The 27,143-nt window shown below is 35.6% G+C and overlaps 1 protein-coding gene and 1 long non-coding RNA gene across 11 annotated transcripts in view; one reads left to right on the top strand and one right to left on the bottom strand.

Moving 5' to 3' along the window:
* Nucleotides 1–27,143, bottom strand: part of Mbnl3 (muscleblind like splicing regulator 3) — a 114,652-nt gene that overhangs the window by 74,792 nt on the left and 12,717 nt on the right. The window lies entirely within an intron of this gene.
* LOC144371609 (uncharacterized) lies at nt 12,141–13,669 on the top strand. Its single transcript, XR_013431576.1, has 2 exons — nt 12,141–12,274; nt 13,560–13,669. It is a non-coding gene; the product is annotated as an uncharacterized LOC144371609 (long non-coding RNA).

Here is a 27,143-nt window from a genome sequence, read left to right as displayed (position 1 = left end):
CACAAATCTCTATAACACTCTTAAACCTACACTCAAACACTATTGCATGGGAGTAAGAGAGAAATACCTGGGAATTACTCACAATAAATTTTATTGCTATCCAGATTCCTCTTGGAGAGGGTACTACCATTCTCATCTTACAGATAGGGAAATAGAGGTAGAGAAATGTTAAGTGATTTAATTTGCACAACTTCATGTAGGTAGTAGGTGATCAAGCCATGGTTCAAACTAGACAACTGACTCCAGAACCCACTCTATTAACCAGGCCTCAATACTGTGTATTGCTTATGGCACAGGTCACATTCTTCCTTGGTGTAGCTGCTTCGGGTGTTAGAACATTCCCCAGAATTCTTTTTAAAAAGATATTAAGATTAAATATTTTGGGAGGATAAGATAGGAGGATCACAAGTTCAAACCCAGCCTAGGCATTTTAGCAAAGCCCTAGGCAACTTCAAAATGAAGGGCTGGGAATGTGCTGGTACCTCCCTGGATCCAATACCCAGCACCAAAAGAAAAAAACAAAAAAGATTAAATGATAATTTAACACTAACCCTTCTGCTATTCCATGCTAGAAAGAAGTTTTGTCATTGAACACCCCCTGGGCTGGCTGAGCTTTGGCCATATCCCTAGGTTTTGAATTCCCTGGACTTAGAAAGTTGAATATTTTCTCACAATTCTAACCTTCAAATTGAGATAATAGTACCTGGAATTCTTATTATACAGTATATTAGACTGCCATCAAGGATGGTCTATTCCTGATCAGTTGATAGCAGCAAGATCTTATAAAATATGGAATATGTAAATAATTCCCATATTTATATTTGGATATAGTAGGTGAATCTTTGGGATGTTTTTGCCCAACAATGAATGTGATAAAGTTGAACTGGTGGTGGGAGTGAGGGTGGGAAAAATTGCACTTTGAGCCATAGAAAGAAACATTTCCCGAAGTTTCCTTGAAAACAAGAATTCATTTTGACTTTAATGCTCATCTACCATATTCCTAAATAAAACATAAGGGAACTATATCAACTTCTAAACTGACATACATTCTAGATTCACTATTCAGTGAATCCTTTGAAAAAGTTGACTATGGATTTTGAAAGATTCACATCTTGTCTCATAGAAGTTATCTTGATGATAAAACTAAAGAAATAAATATTTTCTACTGATCTAATGGAAATAGAAACTTGTTCCAGATCTGATTGCCAGGGCACTGGTGGCAGCTACTTTCACCCATTTTCCTACATTGTCTTGGTCTCCTCCTATCTTCTGTCTTTTCTCTACAAGTCACCATATAACAGAAACATGGCAGATGTATGGTCCAGCAGATCACAAAGATACTATTTGGCACCCGGACCAAGAGCTGAAGAGGCATTCTTTTAAATGCATTTATCAAACTCCTGAATAAACAACGAAAACAACATTTCCTTTCTTTCCATTTTAAGCTTTGCTTAACATCTGTATTACCTCTGAATTTCTTGTGGCCATTTATTTTGGCTCTACAAATATATGAGACACCTGCCACACACTGCTTGAATTGGCAGGCTGACAAGATTTAAAAGCCTTTAAGTTTTCAAATTTGCTTCAGGTTCTAGTTCCCTCCCATGTTTTGGTTAGTGGTCCACCACCACACATTCTTTAAGGCATCTGAGAGGGGCTCAGCACTGCACATGGAAACCATGGTTTCATAGGCATCCTATGGAAAACCCGAGACTTCTGTCTGAAAAAAAAAGATGGCCATAAAAATAAAGATATTTTGCCTGTGTGCAGAATGTTTTCATTAAGTGTTTTAAGCGTTGTCACATTTCATATACTTTTTCAAAAAGCAGGTAAATCAAGTACTTATATTTCATAAAGCAATTAAACAACCAACCTCAGTTCATCCACATGGCCACGATAGAAAAAAATAGGTTCTACACTGTCTCTTTTGAACATAGTTGTGGCAATGGATGTTCCTGGTTTTGATTGTCAATGCAGTTCACCTTATTTTTAAGGTGTGTCTATCTTTTTTGGGGGGGGGCGGGTACCAGAGATTGAACCACTTAACCACTGAACTACACACCCTCAATCCTTTTTTATATTTTGAGACAGGGTTTCAGTGAGTTGCTTAGGGCCTCTCTAAGTTGCTGAGGTTGACCTTGAACTTGTGATCCTCCTACCTCAGCCTTCTGAGGAAGGTAGGTATGTGTATTTTAAAATAGTATACCAGAATTCTGAGACACTGTTGCTAAATACCTTTTAAATCAATCCAGTTTAATGTAAAAATGAGAAACTGAATTCTAAACATAGTTATTATTTTTTAATATTTATTTTTAGATGTAGTTAGACACAATACCTTTATTTTGCTTATTTATTTTTATGTGGTGCTAAGGATCAAACCCAGGACCTCACACATGCTAGACGAGCACTCTACCACTGAGCCACAACCCCAGCTCCAAAACACAGTTATTATAAAATAACACTAGTTAAGTGCATGCTTATGTGCATGGGACAGAAACCCTAGTGCCATTAAAATATATTTTTTCACCAAAAACTGTATTTAAACTTCAAGACAGCAGGAATCTGAAATATTAAACAATTCCAGTCCTACAATGCTGGAGCATTTGAGATGAGAGAAATATAAAATAAGTCACAAGACTGCATTTAACATATACACAATGATTTTGGTAACAATTCAATCAACATATATTCAATGAGCACCTAATACAACCCAGGCTCTGATGTAGGTGTTGAGGAAATAAAGGTAAAGAAGACAAAATCTGTGTCCTTTAAACCATACATTCAAGTAGGGGTGGCAGCAGGTTATGATGGGGATGTAGGAGAAAACAAAGAAACATGCCATCATTCATTTTATTTATGGAACCAGTATTTATTTTCAAGGCAAGTGAGGCTTTTGAAAATGTTTATATGGAAAAATACCAATCAACGAAATTTTATTGTTCACCAACTCTTTGAGCAGCCCTGGATTATGTGCCTCTGAACCCCAGAAGCCTCTAATCTCATAGGGTGAAGGAAGGACAATAAATATGAAATAAAATCAAGCAATGCAGATAATGAAGAGCAAAATTAGGCAACAGTAGCAACAAATGAGATGAGACTTCTGAAAAGAGAATGTCACTAAGGCCTGAAGTACTCAAGGGAGTTATCAAGGAGAAGAAAGTGGAGCTAAGGAATGAGAAGGAGTTAGGTGGAGGGTGAAGGGGTAGAGAGAATTTTTGAAAAGAACAGCAGGTATCAGGGCAAGAAGATCAGATAAGGTGCAAGCATTTGTAGCATACACGGGCTTGCTAGGATGGCATGTTCGTACTGGGGAAGAGAAAAAAAACACATGTGGGTGGTTTCTGAAGGATCTGGAAAGTGATCTATGGAGTGTACATTTGATATAGAAAGAGAAGCCTCTCCCAAAGTCTTTTAAGTGCAGTGGAGACTCAGTGGTCATAAATGTAGAATGTTAACAATGATCTGCCCTTTGAAAATTGTTTTATTTAAGACACCTACAACACTCAATTAGAGTAAAGTTCATGCATCCAGCATACCCCTGAAAGAACAAAAGATGAGAGGGAAATGGATAAAGGTCAGAGAGCTGCTCTCCACTCCACAGGCTCTGTGAGGCTATGAAAGGCAGTGGGTCAAGTCCAGCCAGCATGAAAAGTAGGTTGAGAAACAAACTGAAAAGTGCAGTTTCTTGTGTGCATTTTGCCAACTACCTAAGGACAGGTATCTACATTTCTGGGGTCTGAGTCAACTCAAATCTCAAATATTTTTGCAATCATTTTTTAATTTTGATATCGGAGAAACTTAACCACTGAGTCACATCCCCAGTCTTTTTAATTTTTTTAAAAATTTAAGACAGGGTTTTAAAAGTTGCTTAGGGCCTTGCTGAAGCTGACTTTGAACTTTGATCCTCCTGCCTCAACCTTCCAAATTGCTGGGATTACAGGCATGCCCCACCACATCCAGCTATAATCTTAATATCTAAAATGAAAACCACTTTTTAAAGTGTAGTTAAAATTTCCGCTGTTTTTTCAACTCAATTTTTCTGGAGAACAAGCTCATTCCAGGAGTTAAATTTAGACAGTAACTTTTGGGCAACAATAGCATCTTGAAAATTCCTGCCATAGGAGTTTACCCAGTATCTTAGTGGATTGGAAGTGAGATGAATTGCAGTTTGAAGGCTGATGTATTCGCTGTTCATCCTCCACACGCCCCCCCCCTTGACACTATAATCAAAAGCTATGGTTAAGTGTTTATCTTTTAAGTACTTACAAGTAGCCCAAGTAACTCTCTAACTCTAACTCAGGGCTTCATGCTTGTTAAGCAGGTGCAGTATCACTGAGCTACAACACTAGTCCCCAAGTATCTCTCTAGATAAACACAAGTCAATAAGGGTAACTATTTGTCAGAGAGGTAAATTGAGGTAGTGTCTAAATGATTTAATGGTATACAGGGATTTATCACTGTGCCTAGTGGTGTATCCTAGTGTATCCAGTGAGGACTTCCTCATCTGAATTCATTATGGCATTATAGCCAATAAATTAGATTTTTCACTCTCAATACTTAAGAACCCACTCCTTATTAGGAGCATGTATAAACTAGTGAATGGATGGAAGTGGAGGAAAAAGCATTGTGGCTGAAAATGTTGCAAGAATGTCCCCTGATTTCAAAGACCAATGCCAAGCCTTCAAGTACAAGCCTTTAGTGTACCAAGGCTTGGAGGGAGGGTTCTTGGAAAGTGAATATATGAGAAAGAATATATGAGAGCTCCAACCCTCTGTGTCTGAAGTCACTGCTTCTAGAGGCATTATTGCATATCACACATATGACTAAAATATGTATTATAAATCAATTGCCTAGATGTTATGGCTGGATATAAGCTGTCCCCCAAAAGCTCCTGTGTTAACACAGGAATATTCAGCTATGAAATGATTGGATTGTGAGAATTGTAACCTAATCAGCTCATCCTAATTGGAATGGACTGACTGGGTGATAACTATAGGCAGGTGGGTCTTGGCTGCAGGAGATGAGTCACTGGGGCATGCTCTGGAAGGGTTCATCTTCCCTTACACTCTCTTCCTTTTTCTCTCTTTCTGCTTCCTGACCAGCATAAACGGAACAGTGCTCGTCCACCACACCCTTCTGCCATGATGTTCTGTGAAATCTATGAAGTTTAACTCTTGTTTGCATCAATAAATAGGGAAAAACTTCTGTGCCTACTTGTGCAAGGCATGTAAATTAAATCTAGACTTCAGGTTTTGAAAAGGGTGTGTGTGCTGGACACGGTGACTCACGCCTATAATCCCAATGGCTCTGGAGGCTGAGGCAGGATGATGGCAAGTTCAAAGCCAGCCTCAGCAACTTAGCAAGACACTAAGCAACTGAGCAAGATCCTGTCTCTAAATATAATATAAAAAGGTCTGGGAATGTGGCTCAGAGGTTAAGCACTCTTGGATTCAATCCTTGGTATCAAAAAAAGTGTGGAAAATCAGGCACATATCAAATATTGAAAACACTCCAAATAACTCAAAATGAGTTTACAACAGACTTTCAAAGCCAGTAAAGGACAAAGTAACCTATTGATTACTTCAGCCTTGAACAGAGGCCCAGAAAGGTTCATCTAGTTGGCTAAAATGCCTGAAATTTTTAGTGTACACATGAAGAGTTCAGGGTCAAATTTCATCATATCTCAAATGTTGGTGACTTGTGTTGAAAATGGGTAGGCAACTTTAACCTGATTGTCCTGATTCATTTGGTTTGTTTTATTGACACCTCAGATCTGTGTTGGAGCTTACTTAATTCATGGCAGTGGAGGAATTTTCACACTCCTGAAAACCAGAAGGGCACTTCCGGGAGTTTTGAATCCCTGGGGCTGGGCAATCCCTTGCTTCTGTGGTTTTAAGAATGTATTGACCTCTCTGGGTCTGTGTCTTAGTTTCAAAGCAACTTCCTTGACATGCTCTATCAGTTTCATAGAACAATACCTTCTTTGCACCAGTGGTTTTGTCCCAACTGCTTCTCTACAGATGATGGTCCAAATTCAGATTCTGCTTTGCTGTCATGCTCTACTTGATCCTCTCTACTTTCTAAACCTGTTAGACTAAGATTTAGCTCATCTTCTTATGACCATCTGACCCTCCTTGCCACAGTCCATTGCCAGCCAAAGCTTTTAAGATACGGCACATTTGTCCTATTACACAAATGTGTGGTTTTATCCTCTCTTTTTCCTGGACATTGAACTGGGATACTGGACATTGAACCCAGAGGCACTTTACCACTGAGTCACATCTCCACCCCTTTTTATTTTTTATTTTAAGGCAGGGTCTCACTAAGTTGCTGAGGCTGGCCTTGAACTTGTGACCCTCCTGCCTCAGCCTCCCGAGTGGCTGGGATTGCAGATGTGTGCTCCTTTTCTTTTCTCTACCATAAGATAATCCATTTCTCCTGCTATTATCTGGGATAGGATTTGAGGATAAGATCTGAGTAAGAGCCTTCTATGAAAGTGGTAATTTCAAAACAAAACTCAAGGGAAATGCTAATGTCACAAGCAGCAAGGAAATCTGTACACCAAGTAAATACCAACATATGTGACATTAAGAATCATCTTTTAAAAATCAATTTGACTTAAATGGCCCAGCTAAAAAGAAGGAGAGGCTGGGCACAGTGGCACACTCCTGTAATCGCAGTGGCTCAGGAGGCTGAGGCAGGAAGATCATGAGTTCAAAGCCAGTCTCAGCAACTTAGCAAGACCCTGTCTCAAAATAAAAATAAAAAGGACTGGGATGTGGCTCAGTGGTAAAGCATCCCTGGGTTCAATCACCAGTATCAAAGACAAAAAATTTAAAAAGGAGGAGTATAGGAAGAGACCTAAATTATAAGTTAGAGAGGATTTTAATGCATATTGCAGTGAAAGGAATGTCCATTAAAGGGGATGGAATACTATATTATAATTACCATGTTGCATTAATCAATTTAAAATCAGGTGAGTATACATTATATGTTTGATGAGGAAATTAAGGTTAACATTATATTATCTATATCACCAAGTATTGGATGTTTTAAATTATTAAATTAGACAGTTATATAATTCAATATATACATGAAGGGAACCAAAATATCTTGATTCTATTTAAAATAACAGTTTAATCCCACCAAAGGTCATAAAGGTTTTCTGCAAATACAAATTTCTCCAACTCACACTGACATAAATCTGAGTTTAAATCCCCAAGGTCCTAAAATGGATGGCATTGTCAATTACATGTATTACTAAGCACTTGTTATACTAAGAATAGTTAAGTTGCTAGCAATAATGCAGCTTTCACATTAGTAATGACTGAAACAACACAACTCAAGTTACCAGATTTGTCAAAAATCAAATAAGACTCATTTAGTAAGAAAGAAGGATTTTGAGAATTTTAGCATCAGAAATAATTCAGAAAGATCAAATATAGCTGATAAGCTGCAGGCAGGTAAAAGAAAGGCTCTAAACTATTCAGAATAGATGACTTCTATCTAATTATTTGAATGCATATCATTAGTAGTTATCCATAATTAATTTTTCACAAATTTATTCACTAAACAAACATTTGTTAAAGACCAACTCAAGGGACCATGTAACTGGTTGCTGAGGGTACAAACATGGAAAAGCTACAGTTCCTCATATTTATATTTTATTTTTAACATTTTAAATCTCCACAAGAAAATCTTAGTAGATAAATGACATGATTTTAGGAATTTAGATGTCATATACCTTAAATCTTTTTAAGAATGATTTTTTTAAGTTGTTGATGGACTTTTATTTTATTTATTTATATGTGGTGCTGAGGATCGAACCCAGGTCCCCACACATGCCAGGGAAGCACTTTACTGCTGAGCCACAATCCCAGCTCCCATATACCTTACATTTAAAAGAAAACATGTTCACAAGGTCCACAAGGTTATTGATGACTAGACCATACTATAATATCATTAGGAACCTACCCATTCCTTGATCATGTTCTTCAGGCATCTTCCCATTACCTCCTTTTTAATTTTTATTGTTTTAATTTTTATATATATGTCAGTAGAATGTATTCTGACAAATTATACATACGTGGAGTATAACTTATTCTACTTAGGACCCCATTCTTGTGGGTGTTCATGATGTTGATTTCCAGTGGTCATATATTCATATATGAACACAGGAAAGTAATGTCCAGTTCATTCCACTGTCTTCTCTGTTCCCATCCCCCTCACATCCCTTCATTGCCCTTCAACTAATCCAATGAACTTCTATTCTTTCCTCCCCTCTCCCTTATTGTGGTTTAGCATCTGCATATTGGAAAGGACATTCAGCCTTTGTTTTTTTGGAATTGGCTTATTTCACTTAGCATGATGGTCTCCAGATACATCCACATTATCTCTTGAGTTGCAATTCTGTTTCTCTAACAAACATCAATATGACTATCCTATACTTCAACTCTGCCTCTCAAATAATTCTTTCAAAGCCCTTATTGTTGGAATATTTTCTACCAATGTCTCTTCATATTTAACTCAAATCACTCTTGCATGTGTTACAATATGAATCTCATCTCTACCATTCTATTAAAATTGCCCTAGAACTGCATTCTAAAACAACACTAATTTGAATTAAATATCTCTAGAACTATAGGTACATTTACTATTACCTTCCCCCAGAACAGTATGTGGCACAACTAGATTCTCAATAAACACTGGGTAAATTGATTATCTCATAAATAATAAAGTGGTAGTATTCATCACATAATTTTTTATTAAATACAACTTCAAACTGTCAGTTGACTACAGATAAGAGACTACATGTTTATAAAACTAATTTTTCCTTTATTCATTCTGCACACATATTTAAGTATTATGTCCAAAAATATATTTTAAGGTCTTACAGAATCATGAAATAGTGTACTTTATTTCTTTGAACAATGCTGGGAATTGAACCCAGGACCTTCTGTGCCCTAAGCAAATCTCTACCACTAAGCCACATCCTCAGCCCCCCTACACTTTCTTAGAAAATTCTTCTCCTTCCTCTGGAATTAGTTTTCCAACTTCACCAAGTAAAAGGCATCAATGGGTGCTCAAAACACTGTCCAAATGGTGAGCCCATTATATCCTAATTGGGCATCTACTGCTACTAACCCCTTCAGAGCAGGATCTAGACTGGTTCCTGATGCAACAGTCTCTGAGTCCACTTGTTTTCTTCATCTTGCAGATGTGGAAAATAAAGCTCAAAAATCTTAAGAAAATCTGTTGTATACTACATAGAATAAGCTTCAGAATCACAAAGACTGGGATTTGAACCTCAGTCAAGATACTTAAACTTGAGACTGGGGCTGTGGCTCAGCAGTAGCACACTTGCCTGGCATGTATGAGGCACTGGGTTTCACTCTCAGCACCACATATAAATGAATAAATAAATAAATAAGAAAGGTCTATTAACAACTTAAAAAAAACGATACTTAATCTCAGTATCTCAGTATCGAAGTAGGAATAAATAATATGACAAACATGTAAACCCCTGGTGTAAGGTTTAGTTAATGATGGTAAGCCAGTAGACATGGTAGGTGGGTTGTTCAGAATTTAAAGAAATTGGGAAAAATATGAGACAATTATTTGTTTAGTGCTATAGGCTTGACTTTGCCAAAGTGAACATTTAAAAATCAGTCAGTCTGAGAGAGTGCAAAGGACCTAGATGGAAAAAAATCAACAGCTACCCTAGGGACAGAACCAGAGCTGATGTAACATCATCCTCAGAGAGAATAGCAAAACTCATCCAGATATTAGTAACGTCAGTTAATTAAATAGCCAAAGTTTTATATTATAAACATAAAGGTATAGTGCTTCAAGGTGACACAAACAAGATAGAGAAAAACAGTGTTTTTCGAGTCTTTGGGCAGTACCTTTCCCAGGTATTTTTAAAGGAAAATTAATTTTAACATAAGTAAATAACTCTGAAAAATGGAAACTTTAAACAGCTGAGTACTCATTCATGAGAAAAAAAGAAATTTAAATGTCCCTGATCTTTTTTTTTAACCCATAAAAGATATCTTAGCATAGCACAGTGATTAAAATAGGATTCTAAGCCAGATGGCCTAGATAATATTTTGCACCTCTTACTCACTGAGCAAGTTACTTGAACAAGTTTTTTTTGTTTATGATGCATTTTTATTTAAAATCCATATTGGAATTTTGTTCTATTTTCAAAGCAGTGAAGTGAGTTGGCTGAGTAGTGGACAAAATAGGAGTATTTGAACAATTTGTACTTCAGTTTTCTCATGTAGAAAGTACTGTCAATAATAGAATCTGTCTTGTAAAGTTGTTTTGTAGGTTGAAATGAGTTAATATTTATAAAGTACTCACAACACTGTCTGGTCAAGAGTAAATACCAAGTGCTTTTGAAATGAATCACCTGAGCTCATCTCGTTCAATACGGAAACAGGAATCCAATAAGCCTCCTCCCATTATTTTACAATGACTAAAACTTTTTTCAATAATTGAGTTGCTATGTATTTATTCTGACCCCATCAAGTTCCTTATGTAAATGCTTACAGAATGAGAAACTCTGGAGACGGAACAAGAAAAATAAAAGGCAAGTGGTTCACTTGTTTTCTCTTTCTCCAGAAGGATCTATACATGAAAGCTATAGAGTATGTTGAAATGTTTTGGAAAGTGGCACAGTCCCCTATGTTGGGTTTCTGTCACATTGGATAGCAATATGGACCAGAAATCTCAAAACCACCACACAAGGCTAAGATACCACGAGTCTGTAACTTTTTATTTTACTTATTTTTGTGGTGCTGGGGATAGAACCCAGAGCCTTGCACATGCCAGGCAAGTGCTCTACCAGTCAATTTATTTATTTATTTATCTATCTATCTATCTATTTATTTATTTATTCATCTGTTTGTTTATTCTTTAGTTGTAGTTGGATACAATACGTTTATTTTATTTATTTATTTTTATGTGGTGCTGAGGATGGAACCCAGTGCCTCATGTTGCTAGGCAAGCACTCTATCACTGAGCCACAATCCCAGTCCCTAATTTTTATGATAATATCAGAGAGGAAACACATTGGTAACTTGTGTGGTATGTGCATAGCACTGCCTTCGGATGACACAAATGTAAACTAGACAGCCTCTTCCGTCAATAAGCTTATACTCTGGTTGGGAGATAATCTCACACCCTAAAACTATTAGAGATGACATGATTGATTAAGCTCTGAACCTCATCTGTTTAATAACCACGAACTCCTAGAATTACAAAATGCCAACCTATGCCATCTCAGAATACTCTCTTCCCCAAAGGTAATATTTCTTGTAAATTACAATGACTGTATCTATGCAAACAAAAGAAATAATCTCTATAGGGTTCTTGTTTTCTTTCATCATAAATGTGTTTTATCAAGATATAACAGTGTTATATCTACCAAGATCTCCCAAATGCAAAGTGCTGCATTGACAGCAACAGATCCAGAAAATGCAGGACTGAACAAGAAAAAGATTGACCCACACACTTTTATTATGCATAAGGATCTAGGCTTTTTATTAGCAGTGGAGCTATTCAGTTATGAACACAAACAGACCTGAAGCTAAGATGTATTCTCCCACATTTTTGCTTTGATATGCAAACCTGAGTCCCAGACTCAATGTCAACAGTGATGATCTACAGACCAGCTCCCTCGATCCTCAGAAGAGAGGACAGGAGTACAGAGGATAAATGGCTTGGTCACAATGACAAAAAAGTGTTAGTGACAGAGCCAGCACAAGAGCCCCATTCTGATAACCAGAGCTAAATACTTTGTTCTATACCTTGGAGAAAGTTTTAATCTCAATCTCAATCCCCTTCCCAATCTTAATCCCTCTCCTCATCCTTCTTCCTCCCTTTCCATCTCTTTCTTCTTTCCCTTTGCATTTAAACTCTTGATTTTCATGGCATGAGAATATGTATGGTCATAAAAACCAAAACCACTGTCTTTGCTTTGAAACCATTCTATTTATTTGAATGAGAAGTTATAAATGCTTTCAAATTTTCAGAAGAAATAAAGTAATGGCCTCCTTTTCCAAAACAAACTATAAAACTGCAGGAAATCTGCTATGGAAGTTAATAATCTTTAGTATTTGATGCAAATTAGCTTTTATAGCAACCAAGGATCAAAGTCCAAAAGAAAGCCGAAGTTAGAATGAGTGACAGAAGCTGGCAGCTAGCTGGTAGAAGAGAAACCACTGCAGGATTTTCCGAAGACCAAGGAAAGACACAGCTACTTGTCTAGGTATGTACACTACACTTGCAGAAACCAGTGGGGGTGGGGTAGGTAGAGAGTGTACTTGGGATATCTGTGTGTTGTTGTTGTGTGAAGGTGGAATCTTAAGTCTGTTGGCTAAAAAGGAGCCAAACCTACTAAGACATTGCACTGATATACCTTACAGTTCTTTCCTATATAAACAGTGTCAGGGACTAACACTTCATGTAAAACCCAAAGAAATTAGACTTTACTCACGTAGGGCAATTAGAATTGGTAGCAAGTCAGGTGCTGTGGCACACACCTGTAATCCCAGTGGCTCGGGAAGCTGAGGCAGGAGTATCACAAGTTCAAAGCCAGCCTCAGCAAAAGTGAGGCGCTAAGCAACTCAGTGAGACCCTGTCTCTAAATAAAATACAAAATAAGGCTGGGGATGTGGCTCAGTGGTCAAGTGTCCCTGAGTTCAATTGTTGGTACCCCTCCCTCAAAAAGAACTGGTAGCAAAATAACTAAGTAGGGCAGTAGAAGAGAAAGCTCCAGGCAAAAAACCTTCACGAAACCATACATAGGCATACGGTCCAGGGATTCTTAATACACAAAGTATTTGAAGAGAAAGTAAGAGCAAAGTTTTCCTTAAAGGAAGAACCAGAGAAAGTACATGAGATGGTTAATATCATTTAATGTTTGGTAGGAGAAATACAATTAATGGGTATTTAAATATTATTAAAATTTTAATATTTATTTAAATATTTAAATATCATTAAAATTGTCAGTTTGTCATTGATAACTGATTGTATATTTTTATTGACTATTTTAATGACAAATTTTCATAGAAAAATAAACCTGATTCAGTTGTGCAGTATAAATGTAGTCTCATTGATAATTCAGCTGCTCAAATGATTACAATTCACAATCAGCCACTACCTAATGGCAGAAAATAGAATTTCAAGCCTAGCAGCTAGTTAAAAATAAGCAGCCCAGGTAAAATTCTTTAAAAAGGCAATTTAAAAATAAACATATGGCCCATTTATTGGTTGGGTCATTTGGTTTTTTTGGTGTTAAGATTTTTGAGATCTTTATATATCCTAGATATTAATGCTGTATCTGATGTGCATGTGGTAATAATTTGCTCCCATTCTGTAGGCTCTCTATTCACCTCACTGATTGTTTCTTTTGCTGAGAAGAAGCTTTTTAGTTTGAATCCATCCCATTTATTGATCCTTGATTTTAATTCTTGCTCTATAGGAATCTTATTAAGGAAATTGGGGCCTAATCTAGCATGATGGAGATTTGGGCCTACTTTTTCTTCCATTAGGTGCGGGCCAAGGAACTGAACAGACACTTCTCAGAAGAGGATATACAATCAATCAATAAATATGAAAAAATGTTCAACATCTCTAGCAATTAGAGAAATGCAAATCAAAACTACTCTAAGATTTCATCTCACGCCAGTCAGAATGGCAGCTATTAAGAATACAAACAACAATAAGTGTTGGTGAGGATGTGGAGGAAAAGGTACACTCATACATTGTTGGTGGGACTGAAAATTAGTGCAGCCTATTAATAGGGAAAGCAGTTTGGAGATTCCTTGGAAAACTGGGAATGAAACCACCATTTGACCCAGCTATCCCATTCCTCAGTTTATACCCAAGGGACTTAAAAACAGAATACTACAGGGACACAGTCATATCAATGTTTATAGTAGCTCAATTCACATTAGCTAAATGGTGGAACCAACCTAGATGCCCTTCAGTAGAAGAATGGATAAAGAAAATGTGATATATTACACAATGGAATATTACTCAGCATTAAAAGAGAATAAAATTATGTCATTTGCAGGTAAATGGATGAAATTGGAGAATATTATGCTAAGTGAAGTAAGCCAATCCTAGAAAACCAAATGACAAATGTCTTCTCTGATATGAGGATTTTGATCCACAATGGGGATGGGGGGAGCATGGGAGGAAACGTTAGAAAGGCAAAGGGGAGGGAGGGGAAGGGAGGGGGCATGAGAAAGACAGTTGAATGAGATGGACATCATTACCTTAAGACACAAACGGTGTGACTGTACTTTGTGTACAACCAGAGACATAAAAATATTGTGCTCTATGTGTGTAATATAAATTGAAATGAAAAAAAAAATTGAAATGCATTCTGTTGTCATATATAAATAAATTAATTAATTAAAAAAAACAAACACATGGGGAGGAGGGAAGAGAAGGGGATAGTACTAAGGATTGGAATGGAGAAAACTATGCTATATGCATTTACAAATATGTCAATGTGAATCCCATTATTATGTATAGGTATGATGCAGTAGGGGACATGGGGTAATTAATGATGGTTAAATGTGATGATCATTATTATCCAAAGTATATGTATTAAGACACAAATTGGTGTAAGTATACTATGTATACAATCAGAGATATGAAAAATTGAGCTCTATATATGTAATAAGAATTTTAATGCATTCTGCTGTCATATATAAATTAAATAAATAAACAAATAAAATAATTATAATTAAAAATAAATATGTGGGCTGGCAGTGTAGGTCAGGGATTTAGGTTTGATCCCCAGCACACTACACAAAATGGAAGAGAAATGCATCCTACAAAATGTCAACAAATAACTAAAGTAATGCTTTTACAATTCCTCTTTCTCATTTTGTGGTATTTAAAATATATTCAACCAGACACCTGTAATCCCAGTGTCTCAGGAGGCTGAGGCAGGAGGCCCACATGTTTGAGGCCAGTCTCAACAACTTAGAGAGGGTCTAAGCAACTTTAAAAATAGCTGGGGATGTAGTTCATTGGTAAAAAAAAAAAACAAAAAAAAAACCCGTGGGTTCAATCCCCAGTAGCAAATATCCAAATATATACATACATTCACATAAATATTCATATAGATCACTACAGCTGAATAAACCGCATAGATAGAAATCCTACCAATGGGTATGATATAGAAGATGAGTGGGCTTCAGACTCATAATCAAACAAACATGATGCACATAGGTACCAAAGCTAAGACAAATTAAGTCATCACTGTATCTACAAAAGGTTGGCTGCATTTTTTTAAGGGTAAGAGAATAATGTGGTATGAAATAAACATGAGAAATGGATACATGAGAATAAATAGGTTTTTTCATCAGTTTTATGAAAAGATAAAGTATACTATTGCCTGAAATCAATATACACACAAGATGGATACATTTAATGAAAATCCTGGGAGTAAAAATATGATCCTACAATGTAATTTCAAAGTTATTTTTTTTCAGATGGCTAAGCCAAAATCAAGAAAATCAATTCTTCACAATTGTAAAGGTTCATAAAATAGAGAGGAACTTTCAATTTGCACATCTGGTGGGAACTCTTAAGTGAGACTTAAAACCTCAGAGAAGCATTAATTCCAAATGGAACTTCTTTGCTAGGTTATTCATGCCACTAGAAAAATCAGGAAGACCATTATTGTTAAGTGGAATGGTACTGTATCAACTAAAGCTGGAATCACAAAAAGAGATGTCCTATTGTATTATGCTGTCCAAATACATTTGTTATGCTAAGCAGAGGTAAGAAGATCATGTTTTCAAAAATATCTGATGCAATAGAAATATCACTTTTTAAAAGCAGATGAGGCAGAAGTGCCAACACAGAATTCAAGACGGTAAGGGTAAGGAGTGCTGCATGAAAAGGGGGACAAAATAGACTTTTCAGTGCTGACTACATAGTAGGTTTTCAAAAATATGTTAGCACAAATATTCAATTCTAATATGAAGCCTATGAAGATATCTCCCTCTGGTAAATCACGTTGAGTCACATAAATTTGCACATAGCAAACTGTGTAGAGCACACCTTATAAGGCACTATGTATTTGGTTATAGTTGTGGTAATGCTTTCAACTAAATTACAATATGTGTTTCTCATTACATTGTGACTGCCACAAAGCTTAACTGTAAAAGTTATGGGTTTGAAGAAAATGCATGTGGTTATCCCCTAAGCACATACAAGCAAGATTTCCATTTGTATAGTATTCTATCCCCATTTATAAGGCAGGATATTGTGAACAGTCAAAAATGCAAGGCACTTGAAAATCCCCATATGCAAAAGAAAATCCACATAAGCAAGATGTTATTGATATTTCAAAAAACTTTCTTTGGTAAACAGAACTCAAAAAGTTTTAGTGTTCTAAATCTTTATTCTTTGAGTCTACACTTCTATTTCTGACAAATGCACAAATATTCTGTAATATTTATGATACTGATTAGTGAAAAATCATTTTACCTCCAAATACAAATGTGTATTTATGAAAAAACTAAAAGATGTTTTTAAAAAGTCCCCAAAAGATGCAAATTTTCAATAGTGACACCACCTCATTTTAGATTCTTCTTCAACAGGCTTCCTTATGGTATTTCCGTGAGATATCTAATAATTCTTCAATCACATTTTATTTAAAAAGAGATAGATGATTAATGTTCCATATTCTTTCACTCTACAATTTCTATAATCTGGGTAGTGTTTTCACAGAAATCAGATACAGGCTGATCATTCCTTATCCAAAAATTCAAATTCAGAAATGCTCCAAGCATCTGAAACCTTCTAGGTGCCAATATGATAACAAGTGAAAAATTTCACATCATCAAGTTTTGTTTCATGTACAAAATTATTATTAAAAATGGGATACAAAATTAACTTCAGGCTATTGTATAATGTGAATATGAAACATAAAAGAAACATAAATGAATTACATGTTAAACTGAGGTCTTATTCTCAAGATATGATATTTTCAAATCCTCCATACTTCTAGTCAAAAACACTCTGAACAAGGCATATTCAATCTGTACCACTTTAAAATGCTGACACTGGCCCCCAAATAATTTTGTTGATACCCAAGTTTCTATACCAAATAATTTTTTTATTAATATTATAAGCCCATCAAAACTTTCAAAAGTCACAAAAGGTCTTATTTCATTAACACCTCATTTACCAGAAAACTGTCAAGAAAAGAGGGTATCAATAGAAATGAAATTTCAAAAAACAAAACCTTTATCTATCAATAGTTGCCTTTTAATACTCTGGGTAGAAATATCTCTGAAATGCTTTGTAAAACTATATTTTTCCATTTAGATACAGGACAGTGTCAAAAAATTCAAATTTTGTTGATAATTCTAGGTCATCATTAGAAATAAATATATATTTTTTAAAGAGAGAGAGAGAGAGAGAGAGAGAGAGAGAGAGAGAGAGAGAGAGAGAACTTTTTAATATTTATTTTTTTAGTTCTCGGCGGACAACATCTTTGTTGGTATGCGGTGCTGAGGATCAAACCCTGGCTGCACACATGCCAGGCGAGTGCACTACCGCTTGAGCCACATCCCCAGCCCAAATAAATATATCTTGAAGGCCTGAGCATTTGCAGCCTTCATGTCTACTTTTTGCAGTTTGCCCACCATCTGCCTCACTGTCAGCTTTTTAGTAGCTATGACTTTAATGTGCATCTGTCTCTATTAACTGCCCCCCATACCAGTTAAATTGTCTGTGGTTGGCAAAACTAGATTGAAGCCAATAAAATGTAGCAAACAACTGTTAGGTATAAGATGTTGAATCAAGTGTGTTAGATTTGGGTCTTGAAATACAAATGGTATGGGCTCTGGAGTGCTCTTCCTGAGGACCTTGGGGGATTCTCTATGAGTACAGTTTAAAAGCTTCAAGGACCTGGCTTTCATGAACTCTAAAGTGTCTGGTAGAAGCTGAGATCTGGAAGTAGTGTCTCATCTCTTTGAGATACAACTCTTCTTTCAGAATCCTAGCTGACATTTAGGAAAAAATCAGGGGAAAACAGTTCATGAAAAGAGTAAGGTTCCAGAGCTCCAATGGGATGGGTTGACTTCACTATAGGCTGTGAACCAGGGATGATATTCAAACTATTGAACAACACTTACAGAACATTCATTTGCCAATCAGGATGTGCTTCTGCCAGGTATCACCATTTTTGTGGCTGAATTAAGGGGATGTCTCAGAGTGAGCAGTAGAAAGAGTAATGTTGTAGTTTGGATATGAAATGACCCTCAACGATTTATGCATCCTCCTTGCTCTTCTCCCCCCCCCCCTTTTTTTTAGTGCTGAAGATGGAACCCACAGCTTCATGCATGCTAGGTTAGGTGCTCTTTCATGGCACTACACTCCTAGCCACTATTTAAGGAAACTTCTCATTAAACGTCAATAACTATCATACATATGCAAAATATAATTAACTCATTTACTTATTGGTACTAAGGAAGTGTTCTTAGTGGGCACAATATTAAGATGACATTTTTCCTGTATTTTTATTGGCGCATTATAATTATACATAATGGTGGGAGATTCATTATTACATATTCATACATGTCTATGATATCACAATACAATATGGTCAATATAATTCCCAGTATTTTCCTCTCCCCCAATTTCTTTCCTCTACTCTACTGGTTTCCTTTCAATTTTCATAAGATCACCCCACCATATTTCTTCTCCATTTTTCTCTCTAGCTTCTACATATAAGAGAAAATGATGATGGCATTTTTAACACCTTGGTCCAATAAAGGCCAAAAGAGCAAAGGACCCTGGAGTGAGCTGCACTTAATGTAATATCGTGTCCCAAGTGGCTTCCTTTTTCAGTGCCAAACCAGCTCCTTCACTCCTTCATGCCATTTTTACCTGTGCTTAATTCTGAAAAAGATTATATCATTATAGAAAAGATTATGTTATCATTGTACTGGAAATAACAAATGTGAAATAATATGGAAAGATAAAAGGTTAACAATAATCTACTAGAAGGCAAAAAACCCCCAGTAACTCAATGTTAATTTGTTATTATTCTAAACTACTTTGTGTCAATGGTTTTGGCCAAGTAAAGCTCCTAAATGCTGCCAAAAACATTCGTCGGTAATAGATGTCTGAAATTCACCACTAAATTTTGGCCCCTTGACAACATACTGGCCAAATGTGTTATCTACTGACTAAAAAATGCTCATGTAAATCACAAGGCTGGCAAATAGAATGGCATTAATCCAGTCAAGAAGTATAAATCCAACCTTGTTGTATGCTTTATTTCTTGTAGATTTTAAAACTATGCATCAAACATTCCAAAAGTACTGATTTGGGGGCATGATATGCTATGTGAATTACAGAGGTTTTATCAAGTTAACTGATAGGAGACAGGCATGTGATGTCTAAAACTCTGTGGCCATGTAAAGGGCACTTGAAAGCCTAGTTAGCTTTTGGCATGATAAGAGAAGTTTTCACATCAATCTCCAATGATTTGACTATCATTTAAAGGTGACTTTGTATGACTTATGAGTAACATACTAATAAAGCATGAAATTTCATTTGAATATAAAACAACAGCAAATATGTAGTTTATTATGTGCCAGGTACTTTCTTAGCAGTTTCATGTAAACTAGTTTATTTACTGCTCATAACAATACTGTGAGGCAAATTCTATTATTTTCCCCATTTTACAGATGAGAAAGCTGTTATGCTGTGAGATTAAATAAATTGGTTCAAGATTTTGAAGTGGAAGATTTGGGATCAAATTCAGGCCTGTTTCAGAACATTTGACAGACTGTACTATCTCTCCTAGGCACAGAAATAACCTAAAATTTATAGGGTTATTATCAAGGCCTTGAACACAAAGAATCTAATTTCTCCCTATAAAATGAGATTAATCAAAGTTATATTAAGATATGAAATGATTTCTGGAAATGCCAAGAAATGTTAATTACAGCTCTGGTTGTTTTATTTATAAATAAAATATCTAATTGCCTTGTATTGGTAGATTTGATGTCAAAATACATAGGCATTTCGATTATTGGAAAAATACAGTTTAACTTCATTGTTTTAGCAAATTGTGACTGTCTTATTATTGGATGTGTTCAACTGTAGGGAAGAATGCCTCGATGTATATCAATCAAGTGAATGAACCAGATCAAGACATAGAACTATGATCAAGGTTTCAGCCTCCCCATCAAATACACCTGTCACTCTGTAGTGGAACTGGTGTGTAGCTGTCTGCTTGACCATGAGCTCCTGGGACACCTTATTCATCTCCAGTGTCTGTCTCAATACCTCATATTAGTAAGTTCTCAACAAATACTTGTTAAAGCAATGGAAGTTGTGGTCACTAGTATATGGAAAGCATTGTGCTAGATGTGGGGAAAGCCAAGATTTCAGCCAGAAAAAGGGAGGAATTCCACTAAAATAGAAGAAAGATCAGTGGAGTAGAGGAAGGGAATTGAGAGGGAGGGAGGAGGATGGGAAAAGGGAAGAAGAGTGGAATGCATCTGTCTTAACTTGCTATGTGCATAGATGCACGGCAAAGCATAGTGGGACTAAAGAGGGAAGCACCTCTAGGAATTGAAATGGTCAATATAGAACTTCATGTAAGAAGTCAACTTTTTGTGAGGGTGTGGGGGAAAAGGTGCACTCAAATATTGTTGATGGGACTCAGCCTATATGCCTGTCAATAAAAGGATTAAGAAATCTGATATATATATATATATATATATATATATATATATATATATATATATACACATACATACACATATGCGCGCGCGCGCACACACACACACACACACACACACACACACACACACACACACACTGGAATATTACTCAGCCATAAGAAGAATGAAATTATGGCATTTGCTGGTAAATGAATGGAACTGGAGAAAATCATGCTAAATGAAATAAGCCAGATCCATAAAGTCAAAGTTTCCCTGATATGCAGAAGCCAGTCCAAAATAAGGCAGGAAAAGAAAAGAAAAAGGGAGGAATTCCACTAACATAGAAGAGAGATCAGTGGAGTTGAGGAAGGGAACCGAGAGGGAGGGAGGAGGATGGGAAAAGGTAAGAACAGTGGAATGCATCTGTTCTAACTTCCTATGTACATATATGAATATACCACAGTGGATGTCACCTTTTGGAGTAAATTATAATCAAACACAGAAAGATCAGTAAAGTAGAGGGAAGGGAACAGAGGTAAGGAGGAGAGGAAGAAAAAGGGAAGTTCTGGGAACTGAATTAGAACAAATTATGTTCCATAATTTTATAATTATGTTAATATAAACCCTAAAATTATGTAAAAAACTAAAAAGAATAAAAAGACAACTTTTCCTATAAAAGTCACAGAATAAATAGGAGTTCAAAGCTGCTCCAATCCATTGCTTCTCTTTAAAAGCCAATCAACAACTCTGTTTAGTTGTTACTTATCAATTCTTAGAGTGGGAAAAATATAATTTCATCCTATCTAAACATAATTTGTAATAACAGCTTTATTGAGAAGCAATGCACATATCATAAAATTTGCCCTTTAGAAAAGCACAATTCAACGGTTTTTGTATATTTACATATATTTGCAACACAAGTGCATTGTTAATTGAAGGATGCCTTCCTCTGCCACTTCTAACCATCTATAATTTTCTAACTTGGAAGTGAGTGGTAAAACCTGAAGCATCTGGTTTTTCCAGAGATTTACTATCTTTATCTGGTGCTGAGTTCTAGGTGACTAACTAACACATTGTGAAAGACCCAGGTAGTAAGCTCAAGTTCCCAAATAAAACATTTTTATATCTCCATAATATAACCATAGGGACTATAAGCATAGACTTTGGAGTTAGAGTGTTTAGTTCAAATTTTGATACTTTCTGTTTACTAGCAGACTGTCTTTGGGCATGCTACTTAATCTCTCTGTACCCTAGGTTCCCCATCTGTAAAAAGGAGATAAATAAGAACACCAACCTCACAGGGTCGCTGTGAAGATTAGATGAGATAATGTGTGCAAATTCTTGCCTCAGAATAGAGCACAGCATAAGTAGCTGTTACTACAAATTGAGCATACCTAATCTGAAAATATGAAATCCAAAATGCTATAAAATCCAAGACATTTGGAGGGCTGGCATACCTCTCAAATGGAAAACTGTATACCGTGAAACTGTTTTATGCACAAAATTATTAAGAACATTGTATAAAATTACTTTGCCTATTTCATAAGATATATATGAAATGTAAATGAATTTCATATTTAGACTTTTATCTTATCCCCAAGAAATCTCATTATTTATATGAAAGTATTCTAAAAATTTTTTAAAAATCCAAAATCTGAAATACTTCTGGTCCCCAGCATTTGGGTTAAGAGATACTCAACCTACATTAGAAAATAATACACAATTATGTCACTGCTTCCTGCCACTTCTTACTATGATCTCAATATTCCTTTTTTTTCTCCCTGGTGAGTGATTCTGGAGTTACATTCACTGTGATACTGAAAACTGGTTATTAATTAATATCATATTTAAATAAAAGGTACAATTAAGTGATTTATTTTAGGACAGTTATTATGTGAGAAGATTCAATTTAAAAGATTCACAACTACTATATATGTATAACACAACTTCAAGGTACTATAGAAATCTTGTTGAAATAGAAGTTAAAGTTGTTCCTATTTATATTTGTATGTATATCTGTTGCAGGAGGGAGGGAGAAATATTTTGCATTTAGAATGTCCTATTATAAAGTCATAATAACTATGTAGTCTGTAAATATGCTTTTTAAACAAAAAGAGGACACAGTGACTAATATGTTTTATTGCTAAGCAATTTTCCAAGGTTATAGGTATAGTGAGTTCCTGGGCAAAGACTGCTTTGGAAGGATGCCAGCATTGATATGCTGTAAAAAGCCTGTTGCAGAATTCAAACACAATTGGTACACCCGAGATCTGCTTTTCTCCTGTGAAGCTGTGCAGCTTCTTGACTGGAGTTTGATAAATTAGCCCCCTTCTCCTTTGTTCTAATTGGATTCCAAACTGCATTCCATATGTAAAGAGTATAATTTTCAAGTTAAATATTGGAAGAATGAAATTCTTGCCAAGAAAAGGGGATATAGACCTTTGAATGTCAACGTGGATTTTTAGGAACATTGATGTTGTACCAGGAACTGAGGTTAAAGGGCCAGATGTAAACTTGCCTTTGGGGACAAGGGGAAGTTTTGAAGATGAGCAAACATAAGACAAATAAACAGGGTTTGAATCCGAAGAAGCAAATAATTAACTCTCAAAGACATCAAGTTCTACAAAACTGGACTTCTCTAGCTTTGAAAAAACAATGTAGTTGGCATGCTAAAGTAAATGTTCCTCTCAAGTTAATGCAGCTGAGCAGAGGTGGAGGCAAAGGCTTTTAGTGAAAAGCCATTCTCAGAGAATATGTTTGGAAATAGTCTCTCATCACTCACTTGTGTCTTCCTTGTTGAAATTTTTCCACTTTAAGCTCAACAAACAAGTCGTCATTTCTTTAGTATTTATTACAATATTAATCACACACACACACACACACACACACCAAAAAGATAATGCAATAAAGACTTTTTGTAATAATACATCTTTCTATATGTTTTCAATTTTAATTCTTTTAATTTCCATGTGCAGACCCTGTTGTTAAAAATATGATTTTACTGAGTAGAAGGATTCTAAGAATGGAGATTATTAATACTCTTCAAACACCAAAAGGATCTACTTACAAATTCAATTTCTTGACCAAATCTAATAAGAGTCATAATAATGTAAGTCAGAGAGCAGACCCTGGATGAGGGCCTGAGTTTCTTAGGAAGTGTAGTTCATGGATAACATGGAGAAAAGCCTTTGAAAAGGAATCAAATTAAATTAATTAGTTAAAAGATGCACAGAGGTCACAAATTGATTATCAAAATGCTTGATTCCCTCAAACCAGAAGGCTTAATTTAAATCAACTATATGGATTTGCCTTCCTTTTTAATACTGCCAATTACCAAGCAAACACTTGCAAATCCTTAATCAGAGGCTTAATAAGCTCATTCATTATATCATTTCAGTTATTATCTACTCAATATTTTTACCAGAACAAAGAAAAAATATATATCCTCAATAATTTAAATCTGAAACCATTTAGTATGCTTCCCTATTTAGGAGAGCATACAAATCTATTTTCTCCAGTGATGAGGAAGAAATGTAAACCAGAGAGTACATTTGCCTAGCAAGTTTGAAGCCTTGCCTTGGGTTGACAATGCAAAATAAACAACAACAACAAAAAAAAGTGATAAACTTATACCAGAAACCACAAACAAGAAATTAAGAGCAAAACTTCTGTAGTCATTTTAGAAATCATTCAACAAATATTTTACCTCAGTATAAAAGGAAATCTTTTAATCTAAGTTACTGTTGATTTTGTTCAGTGTGCTCTCTTGGCATGAAGATGTCTTTAAACTATTTTGATTCCTGTTGATAGAATATTCTTAAATTCTTATCAACAAGTAATGTTTGCATAGTAGTTTGAAATGCAACATAAAAAGCCCAAAGCCAAAACTTAAAAGAACACACACATCTATTATATATACATACACATATTTTGAGGCATATAGATTTAATGCAATTTAATCCTCAGAATGTGGTATCCATTTCAACCACCAATTTCACCTAAGAAAGCTATTCCCTTGGAACATGTGGCAAAATAAACAGTTTGAGAAATGCTGGTTTTGATCATTTGTACCTGGACAGAAACTTCAAAGACTTAAATTTTTCAACATATAATATAATTTGCATCATTTTCCTCTTCAGAGTAAAAAGAAATTTGCAGAACCTCAAGGAGCAACACTTTCTCTTTGACCAGAATCAATCTAAACATTAAATTCAAGGCAAAAATTAAAATTATTTTGTACCAATAATTATCAACCTCTGAGACAAGAAACAAAATATATTCTACGAGAGAGAAGGGGAACGGTGATTAAAATGAGGAGGATTGTATCTGGACCTGAAGTTATTTTTTTAATTACATGTTGAAATATAAAATCCATGAAAAACAGAAGTTGACAGATGCAACACAGAGAAAATGCTAAATGGTAAATTTCCAATATTATGAAGGACAGACACTGAATCCTAGCCAAAAGAAAAATTATGGAGTAACGATCACATCCTTGGTCATTATATTCTAGTCCTCATTATTTTTTATAGCTTTCCCCACCCTCTTTTTCATTTTCATTGAGCCTGGGCGATAAAAAATGTCAGCCACATTTTCCCTAATTCAGTAACACTGTCTTGTTTCTGAAGCCATTTAAAAACAATCTTACCTGTTATTCTGGCTAAATTCCATTGTCTTTTTTGAGGGTTACAAACCTATCCCAGTTCTTTCATGACAATATTAATTCAATAAGTTAAAGACAAGAAGAATAAGCAGGATCTAAAACTTAATATCACCAGGGATAAGAAGAATAAGCAGGATCTAAAACTTAATATCACCATGTATTAATCAGACTGCACAAATATACTCTGCATATCATTAATAGAGATGTTGGGGCCACTCAGAACATATTTTGTGCTTGATGTACATTTAATATTCACTTTTGCCTCCTCATCTGCAAGTATATCTAAGTCATTCCCACTCTAAAAACAGCCAAAGCCTTTTTTCCCTTGATCCAATTTCTTTACATTCCAACGTTTCTTATCCTTCATCATCAAATACCCCATGTTCATTTTCCAAGTTTTAATTTACTCCTAAACCTACTGTAAACTGGCTTCTGGTTTCCTCATAGGTCACAATGACCTCTTAAATTCCAAAACCAGCAGCCCCAAGTTACATAATTCCCATAGTATTTGTTGATTGCCCTCATCTTCTAGAAACTTTCTTTCCCTTCTGCTTCTGTAATATGAAGATTCCTCCTCTCTTGGGATGCTTTGGCCACTCTGAGGGGTGAAGAATTAACTAACAAACATCTTGCTGTTATTTTCTCTGCATTTTGGACATGTTTAATCTAATGCTGTTATAGATTTTTTTTACACAGCGTTCACTAGCATTTTATTCCACATCATTATATACACTTGACTCCCTACTTTTCAGCCGCCTGTCAAGCCTCTTCTGTTTTCCCTATCTTATTGGCGCACCATCCACCAAATAGCTAAACGTGCCTTTTGTTATATCAAGATGGGTAAGAGATTAGTGTTTTTTGACTTATGAGGAAATAAATGTCTTCACTGATAGAAGAGAGGTGGGCCATGGGCCATACAATGGACCCCCATGCAAAGAGGATATGACTAGATGAAGAAGAAATTATTTTGTTCAAGGAGGTTTATAAAAAGTGAGAACAGACTTAAGAGTTTAATTTTAGTTTGATATCTATTAGATGCCAGAGAGTACCTGTCTGCAGAAAACAAATTGTATTTCATTACTAAAGAAAATTTTGTCATAACAAAATGCAAGTACCTAGCAGGGCATCTGGCACACAGTAATTGTTCAATAAATGTCAGTTGACTCTGAATAAACACCTATTATAGGACATTTTTATTGGGTGTGAAAATGGGGGCTCAAATTTTATTCCTATATATAAACTCCTGACTACAGTTATTAAGATTGATTTAAAAGTACAATACATTCCTGGAGGTGAAGGTGGTTGTAAACGCTGGTTCTCCTGCCACCCAAGTACTACAAGAGCCAAAATCACCCTGCCTGGGCCTGACAGTATAAAGAAGTGTTGAGCAAAGTCTCAGGCCTCTAAAACCTTGAATGGTTAAATTTTCCACCACTATTCACACCAAGCTAAATCGGAAAGGGACCCTTATCTGCACAGAGGCCATTACTGTTGCTTTTATTTTGACTTCCTATTTTCTAAATCTGTCTTACTCTAGAAAGCTGAAAGAATGAAATCTCAGAGGTCTAGACAGGTGCTTCACAAGATTTCCTTTACAGTAATATAAGGAAACCAACTTATTTCACTGTAGAAAACCCATGACACTTCAAGAGGGTTTTTTAAAATTTTAATTATTATCCAACATTTAAAAAAAAGATATGGAGTACAAAGATAAGAAGTAAAACTCCCCTCCAGAAGCCAAGAGGATCAGGCTTTTGTTG

Source organism: Ictidomys tridecemlineatus, chromosome X (assembly GCF_052094955.1).
Source record: "Ictidomys tridecemlineatus isolate mIctTri1 chromosome X, mIctTri1.hap1, whole genome shotgun sequence".
NCBI lineage: Eukaryota > Metazoa > Chordata > Mammalia > Rodentia > Sciuridae > Ictidomys > Ictidomys tridecemlineatus.
Note: the sequence above shows the minus strand (reverse complement) of the source record. Positions and strands in the feature narration are given on the sequence as shown.